The sequence below is a fragment of the Hippopotamus amphibius genome, chromosome 4 (genome assembly GCF_030028045.1).
Source record: "Hippopotamus amphibius kiboko isolate mHipAmp2 chromosome 4, mHipAmp2.hap2, whole genome shotgun sequence".
NCBI lineage: Eukaryota > Metazoa > Chordata > Mammalia > Artiodactyla > Hippopotamidae > Hippopotamus > Hippopotamus amphibius.
Window position 1 is genome coordinate 4785042 of NC_080189.1, and position 22572 is coordinate 4807613.

At 39.1% G+C, this 22572-nt stretch overlaps 1 protein-coding gene across 1 annotated transcript in view; it reads left to right on the plus strand.

Annotated features, from left to right (window-relative positions):
* XRCC2 (X-ray repair cross complementing 2) overlaps nucleotides 1-21093 on the plus strand; it is a 59538-nt gene extending 38445 nt beyond the window's left edge. Inside the window, exons 5-7 of the transcript XR_009053373.1 lie at nucleotides 17771-17865; nucleotides 19682-19724; nucleotides 20759-21093. The gene's annotated coding sequence lies outside the window, so the exon portion shown is untranslated. The remainder of the gene's footprint in view (nucleotides 1-17770; nucleotides 17866-19681; nucleotides 19725-20758) is intronic.
* The last annotated feature ends 1479 nt before the right edge of the window (nucleotides 21094-22572 follow it).

The following is a 22572-nucleotide window of genomic DNA, read 5'->3' on the forward strand; positions in this document are numbered from 1 at the left end:
CTCTGCAGCCTCTCCTATCTCTATAAGTCCGTATTAGTGTACTTATCATTTATAGGTTGATACACTTAATCTTACTTAAAACAAAATACCATATTACCAAATACAGATTCATCTATTTAAGTTTATTATATAAAAATCTAACTTATGCCAGAGATATAGGGTATTTTTTTATTACAAAGGATTCTTGACTATACTAAGTATTCACACAGATTATACGTGAATAGTGTGGTTAAAATTGAAATAAATGTATAAAATTTGTGGACAACAGAGTCTGCAGTTGGAAAGGGCTCTTAGGTATCAGGAGTCTTAGGTTCTCTTTGATGCACTACAGTCAACTAGGTCTTGACTATATGGAAATCACTTAATCTCTTGTGTATAAAGCAAAAAGAGTAGGGAATTCCCTGGTGGTCCAGTGGTTAGGACCCCACACTTCCATTGCTGTGGCCCAGGTTCAATCCCTGGTCAGGGAACTAAGATCCCACAAGCCACACAGTGCAGCCGAACAAACAAACTAACAAACAAATCACTGGGCTTCTTTTCTACTCCATACTCCCTAAATGAAATTTGGAAAACTAAGTATTGCCTTACACCTTTTGAATTGACATTCAGAACTTTAATTCATAAGTTTAGATAGTGGCAAAAGGTTTGATTTCTGATATACTAACAATTTAAAATAAAATATTTATTAAATATATCCAATGAAATCTACATATCATAGGAATTTTGTACCCACCACCATTTTTTTATATACAAAAGTACAGCTTGTATTAATACTGTGTGATTCCACTTACATGGGTTTTGTAGAGTGGTCAAATATGTAGAGACAGAAAGTAGAAGGGTGGTTGTTAGGGACTGGTGGGAGAGGGAGATGGGGAATTGTTTAATGGTTATGGAGTTTCAGTTTTGCAAGATAAAGAGTTCTGGAGATTGTGTGAATGTGCTTAACACTACTGGACTGTACACTTAATGATGGTAAAGGTGGTAAATTTATGTTTTGTGTATTTTAGCACCTTTTTTTTTTTAAGAACTTTTATTGAGATACAGTTAACATACAATAAACTGCATATATTTAGAGTGTACAATTTGGTATCCCAATCTCCCAATTCATTCCCCACCAACCCTCCCCGCTTTCCCCACTTGGTGTCCATCTGTTTGTTCTCTACATCTGGGTCTCTATTTCTGCCTTGCAAACCAGTTGATTTGTACCATTTTTCTGTAGTCTGCATATATGTGTTAATATATGATATTTGTTTTTCTCTTTCTGACTCACTTCACTCTGTATGACAGTCTCTAGGTCCATCCATGTCTCTACAAATGTCCCAGTTTCATTGCTTTTTACAGCTGAGTAATATTCCATTGTATATATGTACCACATCTTTTTTATCCATTCTTCTGTTGATGGACATTTAGGTTGCTTCCATGTCCTGGCTATTGTAAATAGTGCTGCAGTGAACATTGGAGTGCATGTGTCTTTTTGAATGATGGTGTTCTCTGGGTATATGCCCAGCAGTGGGATTGCTGGGTCATATGGTAGTTCTATTTTTAGTTTTGCAAGGAATCTCCATACTGTTCTCCATAGTGGCTGTATCAATTTACATTCCCACCAACAGTGTAAGAGCGTTCCCTTTTCTCCACACCCCCTCCAGCATTTACTGTTTGTAGATTTTCTGATGATGCCCATTCTAACTGGTGTGAGGTGATACTTCATTGTAGTTTTGATTTGCATTTCTCTAATAATGAGTGATGTGGAGCAGCTTTTCATGTGCCTCTTGGCCATCTGTATGTCTTCTTTGGAGAAAGGCCTATTTAGGTCTTCTGCTTATTTTTTAATTGGGTTGTTTGTTCCTTTGATATTGAGCTGCATGAACTGTTTATATATTTTGGAGACAACAGACTATCCTTTGTCTGTTGATTCATGTGCAAATATTTTCTCCCATTCTGAGGGTTGTCTTTTCGTCTTGCTTATAGTTTCCTTTGCTGTGCAGAAGCTTTGTTTCATTAGGTCCCACTTATTTATTTTTGTTTTTATTTCCATCACTCTAGGGGGTGGATCAAAAAAGATCTCGCTGTGATTTACATCGAAGAGTGTTCTTCCTGTGTTTTCCTCTAGGAGCTTTATAGTGTCTGGCCTTCCATTTAGGTCTTTAACCCATTTTGAGTTTATTTTTGTAGCACCGGTTTTTCAATTATAGATTTAAAAGTAAAGCTTCTATTTAGTAGTCAAAATTTTACATTATTACTAGTTTCTTGAATTCCCTCCCCCTACAGAAGTTTACTCTAACATACTTTTTATACTTAAAAGTCCATTACTGACTTTGTTGGCCTGATCATGTGTCTGTAAAAAAAAATATGTATATAAATTTAAATTAGAAGCGATTTTCTCCTGTGATCTTAAGGCTCCAAGTATTAAGTAATTGAGTAATTACTACAGTTATTAGTAGAACACAGTTGGTTGAACAACCTACGTATTTCAAATATTGATAAATAATGGGTAACACAAAGTAAGTGTGTTGGAAATACGCTTCTTCATAAGCTCTGTAAGCTGAATCTACATAGAATGAGTACATAGTAGTTCTGAATAAATGAACAGCATTAGTTGATAAGTAGCATCAGGAAGGAGACTTGCCCCGATTTAAAAAATAAGTATGGATTATAAAATCCAGTAATCTAAAAATTAGTGAAACTAGAACATTAACATGAAGCTTTAACTTAGCTTGAGTATATGTTTCTTTCACCGGAAGTTCATGTCAGAAGTAAACATGGAAATATTCATCCTTCTTCTTTGAAATAGACAACTGAGACAGGCACGTGGCCAAAATTCCTTCCCTTTGTCAAGAACTCAGAAAGTGCATTCTGTAACAGACTGAGATTTCTCAAGATGATGTTTGCAGATCTTGACTTTTTGAATTATTGGATGGATAGGTAGGTAGGTAGGTAGGTAGGTAGTAGGTGGGTAGTAGGCAGAGGACATAAATCCTTGCCATTTTATTGCCTGGATGAAGGAAGCATCCTCTGCCTTCAGTATTTTGTGTAGATGCCTCTTTGTTCACTTTATTTTCCTTCAGAAGTTATGTCTTCTCAGTAATCAGAGGTGTTGGTTAGGTCATTAAAAGAATTGTGTTTTCTCTGCTGACACAGTCTGTAAGCTATCCCACCATTAACAAATAAGAGAGGGGAAAACATGAAACCCTGCTGTGGGTTTATGGTTCTTTGATTAAAGGAATCCTCACAGACACCAGTATTTCAAATTGATCCCCCCAACACCAACCGCCCACTCTTCTTTTTTTGGGGGGGGGTGCAATGCCTCAACCGCAGTGTACTATAGTATGCCTTTCTTGTGTAAAGTGAGTAGATACACGTTCTTGTATGAAAGGAAGGTATCTTGTGATGTTTCCATGCCGCTGATAACTGTACATGAGCAACTGAAGCATCCATGGCCCAACAGGACAAGACAATGGTTGGCTCAAACCCTGTCCGGTCAGCAACTTGGGACCAGCCAGGATGCTGGGCTGAAGCGGAGGGCAACCTGGAGTAGGTGGCAGGAAATGACACCAATACTAGTTACAAATTTGGGGCAGCTACAGCAGCAGAGAGTGGGTCTTGGTGTGTTTCAAGGAGATGAGTGGTTATTACCATTAAGATGACTCTTTCCTTTCTTCTGGAGAGGAAGTGAGGGCATCTTACTCTGTCAGGAGCTCTGGATCTCATGAGAGGATATGAGTAGATCCAAGTGGTGCAAGGGGTGGACTTTACCATACTCTGTGCCAAGCAAAAGCTGCACAGCCATGCCTGTTTCACTCCACCACCCCCTACCGCCACTACACATGCACACTTGGAGCAACACTAGCCGTGGCTGCTAACTCTCCGTGGTTGTGGACTCAGTAGCAGCTGCTGCCACCAGAGCCCTACAGATCAACCTGACCATGAAGACCATCTGCCGTGCCTGCCCACTGGCCTCCCCAGTAACTGCCTGGAGGGGCCACGTAACACACCCCGGAACTTTACGGGCCTTAAGTCCTCTGAGGCTGACTGGCCAATGAGAGTTCAGGAAAGGAAGGGACCTGTTATGTCAGTTGTTTTCCCTCCCCACCCCCCAAACGCACTGCTCCTAGACGAGTGCTTTATATCAGTGCACGGAAGACACCTGTGAGTCCAAGCCGACTCTGTTAGGATGCTGTTAGGATGCTTGCCACGCGCCCCTGCGTATGCTTTCCGGACTCCCCTCGCCCTCACTAATAACGTATCAGCAGGTTCCTCATGTTCTTCTGGGGAACATGGGCTAAGGCAGTGCTTGTACAAACATTTCTCTGTATATCTGTGATTAATTCTTTAGACTAAATTCCTAGAAGTGTTAACGCTATTTAAAATCAGGCCTTGAGAATTCCCTGGCGGGCCAGTGGTTAGGACTCCGCGCTTTCACGGCTGAGGGCTTGGGTTCCATCCTTTGTGTGGTAACTAATATCCCACAAGCCATGCAATGTGGCCAAAAATGAAATAAAAATAAAATAAGGGCATTTTTTTGCAATTTGTAAATAATTGTTTGTTTGCTATTCTGATTTTAAAGTAATATATATTTATTGCAGACATTTTACAGAATAAAGAAAATTAAAAGTTGTTAATTTTATTGGTATATATACTCTGTCAGATTTTCTTAAGCATTATAATAGTTAAAAAAGATTATTTCACTAGTTGATTCCAGAGTTTCTCATAAGGAAAAAAATGTATCAGCTTAGAATTAGATCATTGTTAAATGTGGGAGATGAGCCCTAAAGGCATAATCTGGAAACAAACAGGAAAACAAAGATCCTTTTTTTCTTTTCGTTTTAAAAATCAAAACTGGAACCATGTTGACTGACAGACTTTTATACCATGCTTTTTTTCCTCACTTAATATTTTGTAATTTTTTTCACATCATTAAATTTTATGTGATTATAATTTTTAATGCCACATGAGATTTCATGGATCCATAATTTATCAACCAGTCCTCAACTTTTGGATATTCTTTCTTTGCTTTTTCCTTTTCAATTTTATTTATTTAATTTAATTAATTTATTTTTGTTGGCTGTATTGCGTCTTTATTGCTGCGTGCGGGCTTTCTGTAGTTGAGGAGAGTGGTGGCTTCTCTTGTTGTAGAGCATGGGCTCTAGGCGTACGGGCTTCAGTAGTTGCAGCCCATGGGCTCAGTAGTTGTGGCTCTCAGGCACTAGAGCATAGGCTTAGTAGTTGTGGCGCATGGGCTTAGTTGCTCCGAGGCATATGGGATCTTCTCAGACCAGGGCTGGAACCCGTGTCCCCTGCGTTGGCAGGTGGATTCTTAAACCACTGCGCCACCAGGGAAGCCCACTTTTTCCTTTTAAAAATTGGTTTGTGTTTTGGTGACATTCATACAGATACAAGCTTTGTACTACTGTGTAACTATTTTCATAGGATAAATCCTTTGCAGTGGAAATGCATTTCTAAAGGAAAAGTTGTACCCGTTTAAATTCCAAATAACTGTATATGAGGGCACTAGTTTCTTTACATACTTGCCAACCACAAGTATTGTCTCTCGCTGTAATCTTTGTCATGCTGCTCTCTGCAACAGGGTGTGTCATTCTACTGTGCATTTCTGTGGTTATTAGCAAGACCAAATACGATTCTGGGTGTTCATCAGCCATCACTGTTTCTTTTGTGAATTGTCCACAGTGTGGGTCTGCCTTTCGTAATATTTTTAACCTCAATTTAATCTCAACCAATTTGTCACTTGTCTTTGTTGATAGTATCACATGTATTTTTCTACATAATTGGAGTCCTTTTGAGAAAAAAACATAGCAATCCTTCACTTATTGACAGTCATTCCTCTTAGAGAAATTTTCAGTCAAATGCATATTAAATCCTTCAAGGCCCAACCTAAATGTCCCTTTCTCCATGAAGTCTTCCATGACTTCCTCTAATTTAAGTCTGTCACTCTTTCTTTCCTGTGTGTTTCTACATGTGCACTAACACTTCATTCAGACTTTCTTGTATTCAGTGTGTTTGCAAAGATATCTCCCTGTCATAAGCTTTTAGAAAGTAGGACCAATATCTTATTCCTATTAGTGCAACTCAGGGCCCAATAAGGTATCCTGCTCACAATGTATACTCAACACCGGGGGTTGAATTGATTTGTTAGCTCTTTATTTTTATTTATTTATTGGCTGTGTTGGGTCTTCGTTGCTGCACACGGGCTTTCTCTAGTTGCAGTGAGCGGGGGCTACTCTTTGTTGCAGTGCGCGGGGTTCTCATTGCTGTGGCCTCTCGTTGTGGAGCACGGGTTCTAGGCGCGTGGGCTTCAGTAGTTGTGGCTCACAGGCTCTAAAGCACAGGCTCAATAGTTGTGGCACATGGGCTTAGTTGCTCCGTGGCATGTGGTATCTTCCTGGGGCAGGGCTCAAACCCGTGTCCCCTGCATTGGCAGGTGGATTCTTAACCACTGCGCCACTTAGGAAGCCCTGTTAGCTCTTTAAATACCAACACTTTTACATTTGAAAGTATTTTCGATAGAAGTAGTTTTGAATTATATGTTTGCATACCTTCTTGAGTAGAGTTTATTAAAAAGCAATTTAGGGTTTTTGATAACTGAGTCATATAAAGATGATTTATAGGACATGACTATAAGACACTGATGCCTTCAGAGGTTTATAGTGCTAAAGCCTTTAGCTAAGGGGCCCTAGGTGCTTACAGATTATGTTTTCCTCTCTAAAGGCGCCTCTCTGCTAAAGTATGACAGTGTTGGGCTTGTATTCTCCAGACAAGCAAGACTGTTAGAATTAAATCTAAAATTGGACTTAAATACCCTTTAAATTTATATCTATGGGTTCCCAACTGGGTTCCAGATCACTGAGGTTGCCATGTAGACGACCTCTGTGCTCATTAATATTCACTGGAACATTTTTTTGTGCCCTACTTCTCTAAGTCTTGTCATCACATAAATCAAATCATATTATCTCAAACTGTAAAGAATGAATACCTGGCCTAACAATGTTCTTTTATAATCGCTACTATGTCATATGCATTATAAAGATCTGCATACTATTCTGTTGTGATGCTGGACCTTTGCCATTACCTTTGGAGAGCCTCTTCTGAGTGTCAGAACACTTATTCAAAACTGGGAATATGGGAGGGAGTCGCAGGAGGCAGGGGTTATGGGGATGTATGTGTAGATACAGCTGATTCACTTTGGTGTACCTCAGAAACTGGCACAACAGTGTAAAGCACTTATATTCCAATAAAGAGCTTAAAAAAAAAAAACTCGGAAAATACACAAGAGATGTGATTACTGGATGCTCTTCCAATGCACTGCTGGGCTTGCACCTTTGACTATCTGTTGACTAGGTTATTTGACAACTCTGTAGGAGCAGAGATTAACTTGTAGACTTTTGTCTGGTTAGAGATACAAATAATTTCTGTCCAGTGGGAAAGATAACCCTAGAGGTTGTGGCTTGTGGCCCTTTGGGACATTAACTAGTTTTATATCTAACCTAGAAATCTTAGCCTAACATTCCTTTTTCAATGTATTAATACTTAGCTCCTCCAGTTCTTATCTGAACCACTTTTACCATTTCCCTCATTAACTGAGTTGAATACAATCATGCACCACATGTTTATTTTATATATGTATGAGATCATGTTTTTAGCCTTTTAAAAATTATTCTTTGGCATAACGTTAGGACCCCTCATTTTTACTTTAGCCTCCAAGTAGTTTAGGTTGTTTGGTGAACAAAAAAATATACTATTGCTAACAAAGGCAAGTCAACTGGTAATCAAATCCCAGCCTGCCTTTTTTTCTCCTTCTTCTTTCACTGTTGAGTACTTTTTCTGCTTTTAACCTAGGAAAGATGAGCTAGAAAACTGCACCAGGCTCATTGTTTTTGTTATTCCATCTGCCAGCAACATTTATTAAGCTCCATGTATGAAGAGCATGGCCCTGGAGGACACAGCGAACATGCAGTAAAAGGGGGTTATTGCTGCATAGTTTCATGTTATTGTTTTCAACTAGAATCCTGCTTGGCCAAAGCAGGAGGGAAAAAAATCCACGAGGATGGTGAAGTGACGCTAATTCATGAACATTTTGCCAGATAAGCAGACAGAGCTCCATGTAGCATTCGCTAAGCTGTCATCCAAAAATGATCATTTTGTTGCTGGTTTTTTTTTTTTAATTGAATGGCTAATAATATAGCGAGACTAACACATTTGGACCTTAGAATCAGATCTCTGACATGAGAGAGTTCCAAGAAAATGTTTCTTTTGGGAAAAGCACTACGGGAACTATGGCTGACGGAGACTGTTTTACTCCAGACAGATATCAGTTCTATCATTTGATCCAACTTAGACTGAGCTTCAGCGCCCAGCTCAAATCCTGTGTGTGTGCTCTGTGACGCTTCAGTGATGGATGCCCCAAGACCAAAGTCAGCTTCTGCACACTTGTCCATATCCCTTATTTGAGACATATATACTATCTTGACACTTATTTTTATGTGCATCTAGTTTTTCTCTCAGTCTAGACCATAAATTCCTGGGGAACAAGTTTTCTTTCCCATACTTTTATATCTTTCACAGTGTTGACTATATAGTAGCCACTCAATGATCAGTAGCTGTTGGTTGGTTCGTAGGAGAGCAGATTACACTTGGCATATGTAGCTAGAAAAAGTGCTATAAGCCTGACTTTTTTTTTTTTTTTTAAGATAACCAAATTCATTGGCAAATGATACAGTTATTTCTCTGGACGATCTTGAAGTAATACACGCAGTCTCCTGCACAGCATTTTCTAACTATGTATAGCCATTATTGCTATTTTCTTTATACAGCAGTATGCTTAAAATTGGAGTTGTATTTATTTAGCAGAGAGCTTATGAAACTACTCTTGAATTTTCAATGTAGTATTTAAATTTGGCTCATCTAATGAAGAGCAGGATGTGCACAGGGAGAACAAATCTAATTCCACAGAACAACATGCATTTTACATTTGGTTGAATAAAACACTTATGAAAGCAACATGCCTTGTTTCTCATGGCAGCTGGCTAGGGTCTTAAAAAGTCTTTTACGTTAGAGAATTAGAGTAGACCCTCACAGGATACGTGGGTTATTTCCTATTTTAAGGATAGCCCAGTCATAAAAATTAAGGTTTTGTAAAGGCTCTATATCCTGCGTAACACATATCTTAGTACTTTGCTCATAGGACTTTATTAAAAATTCCTTGACCGAGTCATTAGGGTAAGCTGTGAGCTAACACAGGGACAGCATAAGGGACCACGTTATCCTATGTGATCAGGAACCCTCTTCCAGGTATTTCCAAAGGCCAAGTACATTTTAGGGTGACTCTATTATAAGGGTTCTAAATAAGGGAAGAACATTATGGCATAAACGGATAAAACTCTTGGTGTTTTTCAACCAGTGATTCTCAAACTTTACTGTGTATACAGATTACCAGAGGATTTTGTTAAAATGCAGATTTTGATTCTGTGTGTCTGAGGCCCAAAATTCTTTATTTCTAATAAGCTCCCAGGTGGTGCTACTGGTGTTAGTCTGGGATTGCACTGTGATAATCATTGCCTTAGAGAATCTGGGACTTTCAGACCCCGAAGTGCTGCCCTAGAATCTATCCTCTTCCTGAAACTCTTTATCATTTTCTCTTCTTCAGGTTCTAGCCCGTAGGGCCATAATAACTTCTCCCTACCAGGGATCCCTATTATTTCACCAACACAAAATAGGACTCAGCCCCCTTCCTTTTCAATAACAAGCTACTTGTGATGAAAAAAATGGAGCCACATTAGAAAGTGAAGTATCAGATGCTCCCCATGCATGAAGTCACTGCATTTGAGATTATTCAAACAAAAAAATGTTGGCTATTTTACATCATAGACAAGGATTTACCTATAACCCGTAGTAGAATTTAATAGCAGTTACTGGGATGAAACATCAAGCTAAAATTCTGTCCTACAGTATGGTTTTGTTCATATGGAAAATTGGAATCCTTGGAGGATAGTAACCAGAGGACAATTTATCTGTAGATTTTCATTTGGAAAATAACTCCAAGTGTACTACAATAACATACAAGTGGAAAACCTCCTTGATGCCCTTTAAAATTCTGGCTCCAAATATAAATCTCAAATATGTTTTAATGTGAGATAGTGAAGAAGAGCCAAAAGAATGAAAGAACAACACTAAATAGTCTTGAGCTAAATAAGTGCTTTCTTGCATGGATATAGGTTTAATTTTAAGCTTCTTTATGAGCTACCCTGGTTACCTAAGACCTAGAAAACTTTGTGAACAGTCTGCACTGTGATCCTTCTTTCGTCTTTACTAAGAAAAAAAATTGAAAACTAAGAGCACTCTTGCACTGACATAAGGAAACATCTGAATAAGAACTGGGAATCTCCCCTAGAAAACTCCCCTCACCTGGCCTCATACTTCTTTGGTTTCCACTGGTACTCTGGAACTACCTGGGGGAGTATTGCCGTGTTGAACAGAGTACCCATAAGATATTAGTAAGATGAAGTTTTTCTACTTTGCCATTTCCAAACACAGAACTTGGACCTGGCACAAAATAGGCTTGGTAAGGATTTGCCACAGGTGGAGACACATCATACAAGTTCAAGGTCTTCCTACTTCTAGGCCTGTGCAAGGCTGGGATTGAGCGTGACTGTGCCTCCCTCATCCAGTCTCTTCATCTCACCTCCCTCTGGTCATTGCAGCCACTCACATCCTTTTCCCCTTTCAGATACTCATTGTCCAAGCCGAAACTTCTAGTTCCACACATAGCTTCCTCTACTTTGCTTCCTTTCTCTCCACTCACTACGGTGTGTGGTTAAGGAAGATGTGTGATATAAACGCTTCACAAGATACTTTATGTGCATTTTCATAATCCCCCTCAACCCACCAAGCATCCTTCGGAAAACAATACCCTCTTTTAATAGTTTGCTATCTGAGATTCAGAAATTAAATAATTCATCCAAGAATAGCAACTAATGAATTGAGTTAAAATAAAATGTAAATTCATTTAAATCTAAGCGCTACCAGAAGAACTTGGCAGTCCACTTCTGATGGGATACAAACCCCTGGGCTAAATGTCAGCACTTTTCCCTGACATGGTGCCTGTGTTAGCTTTCCCCAAGATGTTGGTCTGAACTCTGTTACTGAGACAGTTTCTAGGAGCACACATCCAAAGAGATTACATTCACATTTCTTTTTTTTTTTTTAATTTTATTTACTTTTATTTTTGGCTGCGTTTTTTGGAGTCTTTGTTGCTGTGCACAGGCTTTCTCTAGTTCTAGAGAGCAGAGGCTACTCTTCATTACAGTGCTCAGACATCTCATCGTGGTGGCTTCTCTTGTTTTGGAGCACCGGCTCTAGGAGTGTGGGCTTTAGTAGTTGTGGCACGTGGGTTCAGTAGTTGTGGCTTGCAGGCTCTAGAAACCAGGCTCAGTAGTTGTGGTGCCTGGGCTTAGTTGCTCCGTGGCATGTGAGATCTTCCTGGCCCAGGGACTGAACCCGTGTCCCCTGCATTGGCGTGGATTCTTAACCACTGCACCTACCAGGGAAGTCCCTACATTCACATTTCTACAGGTGTCAATGCAAGGTGGACACTGTTCTGGCCTCTCTCAGACTCACCTCACACCCATTTCTCAAGTGAGGGAAAGGCACATTTCATTTCCCCAGAGGTTTTTGAGGGAATTGGTAAAGTGAGTTTGTTGGAGAGCTGAGTTCCCCAAATTCCAGCTTTGAATATTACGTTCACTCTCTTCTATTTTGTCCTCTGCAGTTTGAGCAAATGTATTTTTGAAAGGTATTAATCTAATCATCTGTCTATGTATATTGATCTATTTATCCATCTGTTTATTTCCTATCCCTCTGTACTAAAAATAATAGTCTCATACACTGAATTATTTGGATCACATTTAGGTTTTCCTACTTAATTTAGACGAATCTTAAGAGAGACATTTTTTAAAAGTGGCTATGACGTTTAGAGGTTCAGAAATTTCCTCATTTAAAGAAACATTGGTTAACTAATTTTAAAAAGAAAAGAGTAAAGGGAGATTTGATGCCTAGTCTCGAATATTTGAAGAACTGTTTAACACAAGAAAGATTAGACAATTTATTTGCTTTCAAAACTGTTATCAATTGCAGGCATATTTCCAGTCAAAATGACCTTCTTTTGGGACTTCCCTGGCAGTCCAGTGGTTAAGACTCTGTGCTTCCACTGCAGTGGGTGCTGGTTCCATCCCTAGTCAGGAACTAAGATCCCACATGCCCATGCAATGTGGCCACAAAATAAAAAATAATAACCTTCTTTTAACTTAAGCTGTCCAGCGTCAAACCATTTGCCTGTGTAGGAAGTCACAAACTGTCACCAAGCAGAGATTAAAGGACTGTGAATCAAGGATGTTTAGGTACATCTTTATTAATTGGGAAGTTGACCTTACTGACAATTAGAGGTCCCTTCCAAATTTTAGGATTCAATTTAAGAAAATGAAAACACTAACTTTAAAAGATAAATATACCCCTGTGTTCATAACAGCACTACTTACAACAGTAAAAGATATGGAAACAACCTAAATTTCCATCAACAGATGACTGGATTAAGAAGATATGGTATATAAATATGATGGAATACTACTTAGCCATAAAGAGGAATAAATAATGCCATTTGCAGCAACATGGATAGACTTAGAGATGATCATACTAAGTGAAGTAAGTCAGAAAAGACAAATATCATATGATATCATTTATATGTGGAATCTAAAAAAAAAAAAGATACAAATGAACTTATTTACAAAACAGAAACACACTCACAGACTTAGAAAACAAACTTATGGTTACCAAAAGGGAAAGATGGTGAGGGAGGGAAAAATTAGGAGTTTGGGATTAACATATACACACTACTATATACAAAATAGATAATCAACAAGGACCTATTGTATAGCACAGGGAACTATACTCAATATACTGTAATAACCTAAATGGTAAAAGAACCTGAAAAAGAATAGATATATGTATATGTATAATTGAATCACTTTGCTGTACACCTGAAACTAACACAACATTGTAAATCAACTATATTCTAATATAAAATAAATTTTTATAAAAAAAAAAGAAAGGAAAGGGGGGAAGGAAGAGGGGAGAAAATAAGTGATGTAATTGCCAAACAATTGGTTTAAAAGAAAAAAATTATGTCATTACATTAAAATACCTCTTTATGTGAAAAATATTCAGCTGTAGAGAGATGAAAAAGTTAAAAAATTTAAATACCAAGTAAAAAATATAAAACATATACCATCATGTTGTAAACTAAAAAAAACAAAAAACAATTTTATCCCAAACAAAACATGAGATTTAAAAATAAATCTAGGGGAATTCCCTGATGGCCCAGTGATTAAGGACTCGGCACTTTCACTGCCAGGAATCAGGTTAATCCCTGGTCAGGGAACTAAGATCCCTGCAAGCCATGTGGTGTGGCCAAAAAATAAATCAATAAATAATAAAATAAAATAAATAAAATAAAAATAAATCTAATCCATGGAGATGATTTCTGGAATAATGGCATGAGGAACTCTTCCTAGTGAAACCGCTGTAACAGGTAAAAACTACTTTTAAGAAACCAACTATGTTAAAGTCTCTGGAAATGTATTAAGGGCATACAACAAATGAAGAAACATTGATTCAAGAAATCTCAATCTTTCTAAGAGAGCACTTGAGGCACGACCTACTTCCTTCCCCCTCCTCCCTGGCCCATTTCAGTATGATGAAGCTCTACCCTGGGCAGATACAGACAAGAACCTAAGGCTTTCTCTCCCTCAGCTCCCCGTTATCAGCTATAGTATGTTTCTGGGAAGGACAAGGCACCAGCGTTTCTCATTTCTCCCAAATACATGTTAAAGAAGCTTGATTCCTGGCAAAAGTGGCTGAGAGATCTGGGTCTTTCTTCCCTACCTAGTAACTACTGATAGGGTGAAAACTCTACTCCCAGGCACAACAAGCCAAGAACACTGGGGCTCCAACAGTCTTCACCCCAGCTCATTTAAAGGGCAGATGATTTATGCCAGGAGAGAAAAACCACGAAGACCAGAAACTACTGCCTCACCCAGTACCCTGCTTTTAAAGCAGGGCTGTCACTCCAAGAGAAGCTGGCACTGTCACTCTGAGAAGAGCTCCAGAGTAGTGGTACAGAGGCAAGCTATAAGAATAGAGAGCTCCAAAGGAATCTGACTTTATTTGGAACAGAATGTGAGGGAGTTCAAGCCAAAGGGTGTGCCCCAAGATAAAGGAGTTTTTGATGGTAAACACTTAAGAGGAGACTGGTAGATTCAGTAGAGCAAAAAGTTAAATTATAAACCAGCTATAAGTTTACCAAAAAGAACCAAAGAATGAGACTGCTAAGAAGAGCCTTCTGGGATAAGAACAAAACCCAAAGACTGACCTTAAAGACTACTCCTGCAAAGTGGCCTGAATTTAGTTGAATCAGAATGTGGCAAAAAGTATGCCCCAGGCCATTACTAAAAACAGTAGAGCATTTTGCCAGCATTTATTGAAGAGTAACAGCTGGGTGTGATACCAAACATGGCAGACAACTTTAAAAAGATCAGAAAAAGAGAGATGACTATGTATGCCTAAGGCTGTACCCCCTGATGAGCAACTTCACAGGGTGCACATAGTGAAGGAAAATAGACTTAAGTAAAACAGCCCAGCCAAGTCATTGAGAAAGCAAGCAAAACACAACTTTCCTTTAGGGGTGAGGGAGAGGGAATTAGCACTGGGGCTACCATAATATATTATCTAAAATGTCAAATTCTTAAAAAGTTACCATCTATGCAAAGAAACAGGAAAGTGTGACAAATATACGTGAAAACACACACACACACACACACAAAAACAGGCAACAGAAATTGCCTATGAGAGGGGACAAATGTTGGACTTCGCAGGCAAAAATCAAATCAACTATTATAAATGTTCAAAGAACCGGAAAAAAAAAAAAACCCAACAGAAAAACAAAACAAAACAAAAAAGGGCTTCCCTGGTGGTCCAATGGCTAAGCCTCCACACTCCAAATGCAGGGGGCCCAGGTTCCAACCCTGGTCAGGGAACTAGATCCCACATGCCACACTAAGAGTTTGCATGCAGCAACTAAAGATCCTGCATGCCACTACTGAAAGATCCCACATGCCGTAACTAAATATCCTGCATGCAGCAATGAAGATTCCATGTGCTGCAACTAAGTCCCAGTGCTGCCAAATAAATAAGTATATATATATATATTTTTAAATGATTAAAGAATTAAGGAAGATATGCTCACACTGTCTAATCAAATGGAGACTATCAATAAGGAAGTAGAAATCATAAAAAAAATAACCAAACAGTTCTATGAAATATTTAAAGAATTAATACCAATCCTCACACTCTTCCAAAAAATAGAAGAGGAGAGAACACTTCCAAACTCATTTTATGAGGCCAGTTTTACCCTCATATACCAAAACCAGACAAGGACACTCCAGGAAAAGAAAATTACAGGCTAATATCCCTGATGAACATAGATGAAAAATCCTCAACAAAATATTAGCAAACTGAATTCAACAATGCATTAAAAGGATCATACACCATGATCCAGTGGGATTTACTCCAGGGGTGCAAGGATGGTTCAACATCAATCATTGTGATACACCACATTAATAAAATCACATGATCATCTCAGTAGATGCAGAAAGAGCATTTGACAAAATTCAATATCCAATTCATGATAAAAACTCTCAACAAAGTGGGTATAAAGGGGCCATTCCCCAATGTATCAATAATAAAGACCATATATGACAAGCCCACAGCTAACATCAAATTCAGTGGTGAAAAGCTTTTAGCTTTTCCTTTAAGATCAGGAACAAGAAACGATGACCACTCTTGGCACTTTTATTCGACATAGTACTGGAAGTCCTAGCCAGAGCAATTGGTCAAGAAAAGGAAATAAAAAGCAATCCAAATCAGAAAAGAAGTAAAACTGTCACTATTTGCAAATGACATGATATATATAGAAAACCCTAAAGACTCCACCAAAAAAAAAACTGTTATAACTAATAAATTCAGTGAAGTTGTGGGATACAAAATCAATATACAAAAATATTCTGTGTTTCTATACACTGACAAACTGTCAGAAAGAGAAAATAAGAAAACAATCCCATTTAAAATTGCACGAGGGGACTTCCTAGGTTGCACAGTGGTTAAGAATCCACCTGCCAATTGCAGGGGACAGGGGTTCGATCCCTGATCCGGGAAGATCCCACAGGCCGCGGAGCAGCTTAGTCCATGCACCACAACTATTGAACCTGTGTGCCACAACTACTGAAGCCCTCATGCCTAGAGCCTGTGCTCCACAACAAGAGAAGCCATGGCAATGAGAGACCCGAGCACCACAACAAAGAGTAGCCCCCGCTTACCACAACTAGAGAAAGCTTGTGTGCAGCAACGAAGACCCAGTGCAGCCAAAAATAAAATAAATAAATAATTAATAAAATAAATCTTTAAAAAAGAAAGAAACTATATTACAAATCTATAGTAATCAAAACAGTATGGTATTAGCATAAAAACAGACACATAAATCAATGGAACAGAACAGAGAGCCCAGAAATAAGCCTGCACATATATGGTCAATCAATTTACAACAAAGGAGCCAAGAATATATAATGGGTAACGGTCAGTCTCTGCAATAAATGGTGTTGGGAAAACTTGAACAGCTACATGCAAAAGAATGAAACTGGACCGGTATTTATACCATATACAAAAATTATTATATACAAAAATTAACTCAAAATAAATTAAGGACCTGAGACCACAGAACTCAGAAGAAAATATAGGCATAAGCTCCTTGAAATCAGTCTTGGTGATGATTTTTTTGATCTGACAGCAAAAGCCACATGGCACTGCCAAAAAAAACAAAAAACAAAAACAAAAAAGAAAACAATTGGGGTTTTTAAAGGAAAAAGAAAGAAAAAGAAGAAAAGAAAGGAAACTGAGAAGCCCTGAGGTAGTGGAAAATAAGCCAATCAAAAGGGAGACTGGAATAAAATAGACTTTCAAGGATCAGCTTAGTCCTACAAACAACACAGCACGGGAGTGAAGACCCTCAGCTCCAGAACCTTTAAGAGTTGCCTAGGATTCAGAAAGGCCTTCCAACTGCAGTTTTTACAACAGCCAGCTCTGTCACGTCTCCTTGACTTCCTGAGCCCAGCGGTTCCATGTTTCCTAGCTTCTGAGGCACACATAACCTTACCCCCAAAATCTTCCTAATTACATGAGGCTTACCCAAATATCTACAAAAATACAACATAATGTTTTCTTCAGTCTCTGCTCAAGAAACCAGTACCCTGTGTAAAAACACAGTTTACTTTGATGCAGAGCAGAGAACTGGGTGCTAGTTTGGTATTTCACAAATCTTAGCTTGGCCATCAAGCAATATTACCTTCCAACTCCTTCATCCTGAGAAATGTCTTACTTTCCCACCATGTCAAACCTTTGGAATTAATGCTGCAAATCAACAAACAAATTTTTAGAATTAGACATATAGAACAATGGGATATAACTGAGAAGCCAGGACTTCACATTTTTGGTCAAATGAATTCTGACAGGGTGCCAAGATAATTCAATGGAAAAAGAATAGTCTTTCAACATATGGTGCTAGGACAACTGGACTGGTGAATGGATAACTAAAATGCGGTGTATGCACGTAATGTGATATTGTTTGACAGTGAAAAGAAATGATCTTTTCCTGTAGAGCACTGATACATGCTCAGGGCCCGGGTTCAGTCATCCCTGGTTGAGGAACTAAGATCCCACAAGCCAAGCAGCAAGCAGCCAAAAAGAAGAAAGGTTAGTGATTGACTGGAGGTGGGAGGTGGGGGGAAATGGGAAGTGACTATTAATGGGTGTGAAATTTCTTCTTGGGTTGATGAAAATATAAAACTGATTGTGATGATGTTTGTAGAACTCTGAATACACTAAAGCCCATCAAATTGTATACTTTATTTTATTTTATTTTTTGGCCGGGCCAGGATCTTTGCTCCCTGACCAGGGATCAAGCTGGGCCCCGGCAGTGCAAACACTGAGTCCTAACCATTGGACCACCAGGGAATTCCCTGAATCGTATACTTTCAATGCGTGAATGATACCTCTATAAAGCTGTTAAAAATGAAAAGTATAACATGTGATACTGTTTAAGACAGTGGAGAGATATTACCTAATCTTTAATCAGCATTCCGCTTTTCTCAGATGTTAAAGAGGAGTGTTTTGCCAGGATTTCAGATGTTCAGTGCTGCAGTTGCCTTTCCCAGCACAGAGGCAGACCCTCTTTGTGAGCACCTGCGCGCGCTCAGGGCTTGGTCCCAAGCTCTCTGCCTTGTTACTTTAGTGTGAGTCTTCTGAGCCTTTGTTTCCCACCAACTGCGGGGTCTGCTGCTGTCACTTAACCTCATACACTGAAGTGGGCGTTTCTGAGTCCGGAGTCCTCTTTACTGTGAAATGAAACCATGGCTTTAAGGAGGACTTGGGGATTCTTAGAACGACAAGAGTTCAAATAAGGACAGTGGAATCAAAGCAGAATACCAAGTAGCCAGCAAGTCCTGCTCTACCAAGGAAGGTGAAGTACTCCTAAAAAGAGGGCAATTTAAATACCAGCTGGATTTCAGAGTTGTCCACTTCAAACTGAGATTGCCAGAGCTCCTGAAGTACAAGGACTTCCCTTAAAAGTTAGGTGAAAATAGAATGTGAACGTTTAAGATCAAGACCTCTTAGGATCTAGATTTTTATTTCAGAATTCTTCCTTGTTAACTGCACAAAACTTAAGCATAACCAAATATATTGAGTTTGAATGATATTCTAGTTACTAAAGTGGGATTCTAGTTACTAAACAGTAAAACTGTCCTGCAGTTTTGACGTAGCAAAGCCTGTAACACCCTGATACATCTGTTGATGCCTTTGTCAATGCCTTCTCATATCCAGATTTCCAGGTAGCTCAGCAATTTCTGGATTACAGGACATTTACATAATTGAAAGGAAAAGAGAAGAAAAAGTAGAGGGGAGAAATCAAAAGCATCCAACTGAGGTAAAGCATAAATAAAGAATGAAAAAAATAAAAAAGGAAATAAAGAATAAAGAGACCAGGAACTCCCTGGTGGTCCAGTGGTTATAGGACTCTGTGCTCTCACTGCAAAAGGCCTAGGTTCAATCCTGGTCTAAGATCCCAAAAGTCACGGGGTGTGGCCAAAAAAAAAAAGAACAAAGACTAATTTAGGAGAAAAAGAGCAAAGTCAAGAGAATAGCAAAGGATAAGCAATGGATTAGAAACTGAGAGAATTAGATTCTAGGACCAGCTTTGCGATTAGTAAATTACATAATCTAGGGCAAATCACTTCCCTTCTTCCAGCTTTACTGGCCCATATGTAATTAGTGATACTTGTCTTTCTTTGGGTCAAATGACTAAGTATGAGTTCTGAGCATAAAGGAATGAGATTTGTTTTCCTTTGCAGTTTATAAAACCAGTCTCCTTACTCTATAATTGGGCTATTTTATGAAAACACTCTGAAAAAAAAAAGGTACTTAAAAAAAGTAAATTTACTATTCACTGACAAATTCTCTTCTCTTGACTGCTTCCTGAACCTAGTCACTGAAATTTATCTGTCACTTTCAGGTTCCTGCGTGACCTCACGCCAACTCAGCAACACAACGTAAAGGTAAGAATTCCCTCCTACCAGTCTTCTAAATGGGAAGAGCTGTGATAACCAGTAACCTTAGAGACGTAACTGTACGGCAGAGTCCGGGTCATTCCCTCTGGGCTGTTTCTGTTCCCTTCTACAGCACTTCTCCTAAAAAACAAAAGCAAAAAACAAAAGGCCTCTAGGAAGTTTAAAGATTTCTTTATAATGTGGTTATGGCATTTGAAATCATCTCAAGTCTAAATTGAACAGCAGTACAGTACTACTTTGGGAAAATCTGAATCTTAGACTATTTTAATAGAAAGTCAGTGAATTATTACTTTCACATATGCACAGGGGCTTCAGTGGGTTGTTGATGTCTGACTTTAATAAATGGATCCTTTGTAATGAATCTGATTTTAACACAAATGAATACTCTGAAGTGCTTTAAAAAGTTGTTCTAGATATATTTGAGGTAAATAACAAGTTAAAAACACAGCAGTCCTTCTTTTACAATAGTTTTTCTTTAATGCCTTTCAGACTTTTGCATTCAGTGCAAGAGGATCAAGAATTCGCATCTGCACAAAGTTGCAAAATATTAGTGTGGTTCTTCTCTTGTCTGATTTTCATAAGCTCTTTAAAAGAGGCATTTTATTTCTGGAGAAACAGATTCACATTAAATTCGCTTGAATTTAATCTAGTCTTTATGTACAATACATGGAGGAACTTTTAGTTCCTGAATACCAGGTAAGCAAGGACTTTTGTCCTACTTGTGAAACTTATCTAAAGTAAGCTCACAAATGTATTTTCTCAAATAATACCATCCAGACTTCATTATAATATCCTTGAATTTCAAAATAAGTTAAAACTCAGAACTCCTTGTGTGTATGTGTGGTGCGTTTTAACAAAAAATTCAGTTAAATGAGAATATGTGGCGGTGGGGTTAAAAATCCTCCTTATTTTGTTCTCATGAGCAGTTTACGTAGTCTTTCTGTGATCTCTGTTTTTGAATTCGCATAGATTGTAGGATTCCTTGAGTGTAAGGACCAGCTTACACATCTTTGTACTCTCAGAACCCAGCATGGAGTCAGTTGAAATCGTTCCCATGAAAACTGCCATCATCTCTGGTGTCCAGTCACAGATTTCAGACTGGCAAGGATCTGAAGTAAGTTTTTTCAGTAGCTGCCAACGAGCCCCTAAACTGAACCTACTTAATGCAGAGGAACTGTTTTTGAGTAAACTCAGAAGCGCGCTGAAATCCCACACCTGCGCGCAGCCTGTCCGGCTCCCGGGCCACCGCGCGCTCCGACCGCACCTTGTATCTCCAAGACACCAGTCCCGATGCCACTAGGGCGGAAACAAGCTTTTTTCAGTGACAGGCCAAAATCAAGGGGGAAAGAAGATTCTCTTCGGGGGTCCAAAGGAAACCATGAGAGGGTTTCACAGTGTAGCTTCCCAGTGACGCCGGCAGGGTGGGGTGCGTTTGGAGCGCTCGGGGAATCCTAGTAAACACGCCTGCATCGCCGCCTACGTGCGTGCTCACCAGAAGGCAGTCTCTCCCTGCACGGCCTTTCCCTAATGGATTTCCATTTCTATCGATCGGGGACTTAGATGCTGGCTAGCAATTAGGCCTAATCAGGCAGCGGGAGTTTCCTAAGGGGACTGCCAGCCAGCCTAATTGCGCGCAGCCGCGGGCACGGGCTGTTAACCCCTAGCGTCCCAGGCTCCACGAAGATGCCTGACCCAGCAAAATCCCCGCCGTGTGTGGCAGGTGTTGGGATCAATGGCTTATGTTTATTTTACTCTGACTTCATTTCACTCACAAGTGCTTTAGTGTATGATTCTAATATAAATATATATTTTTAACTGTAACCACAAAACTATTACTACACTCAACAAAATAGCTAATAATTCCTTAATATCACGCAATATCTAAGCAGCCTCCTGTTTCCACAGTGCCTCAAAAATGCCTTTGGGTTTGTCTGAATCAAGAATCTAGTCAAGGTCGCACATTGTATTTGGTTGTGACTGAATTCTGTCGAGCATTTTTCCAATAGCATTTCATACTCTAAATCTGGCAGGTTATATCCTCAAGGTGTTCTTTCACGTGTTCCCCATATCTTCTGTAAGTCCACAGGAAAATCTAGAAACTTCATGAGAATTAGATTTGGGTTTTTTCCAAGAATACTTTACAGGTGGTGCTATGAACTTCCTTTTGCTTCTTACTCAGGAGGCACAAGTATCTAAATATCCAGTTTCATTGATGTTAACATTGATCAGTGAGTTCAAATGTGATCAACCTGATGCATCCAGTACAAAGTACCCCCCCACCCCCCCCCGTTAACTTTACGTGATCGTTCTAGCAGACATTACTAATCATTGCCGAGAATGATTGTTTCATTAAGTGATGATATTCTTTTTTTTTTTTTTTTTTTTTTTTGGCTGCATCTGGTATTAGTTGTAGCAAGTGGGATCTTCATTGAGGCATATGGGATCTTTCATTGCGGTGCACCGGTTTCTCTATACTTGTGGCACACAGGTTTCAGAGCACATGAGCTCTGTAGTTTGCAGCATACAGGCTCTCTAGTTGAGGCGTGAGAGCTCACTAGTTGTGGCATGTGGGCTTAGTTGCCCCGGGACATGTGGGATCTTAGTTCCTCCACCAGGGATCGACTCCACGTCCCTTGCATTGTAAGGCGGATTCTTTACCACTGGACCACCAGGGAAGTCCCTGAGTGGTAGTATTCTAATGTTTTCATTCCTTTGGCATGTATTAGCCATGATCCTTATAGAGAAGGATTTCCCCCTCGTGTTTGTAAAGATAAGATAAATACTTGATTCCTTTCCTTTATTTATTTATGGGATTCTTCTACACATATAATCGTAT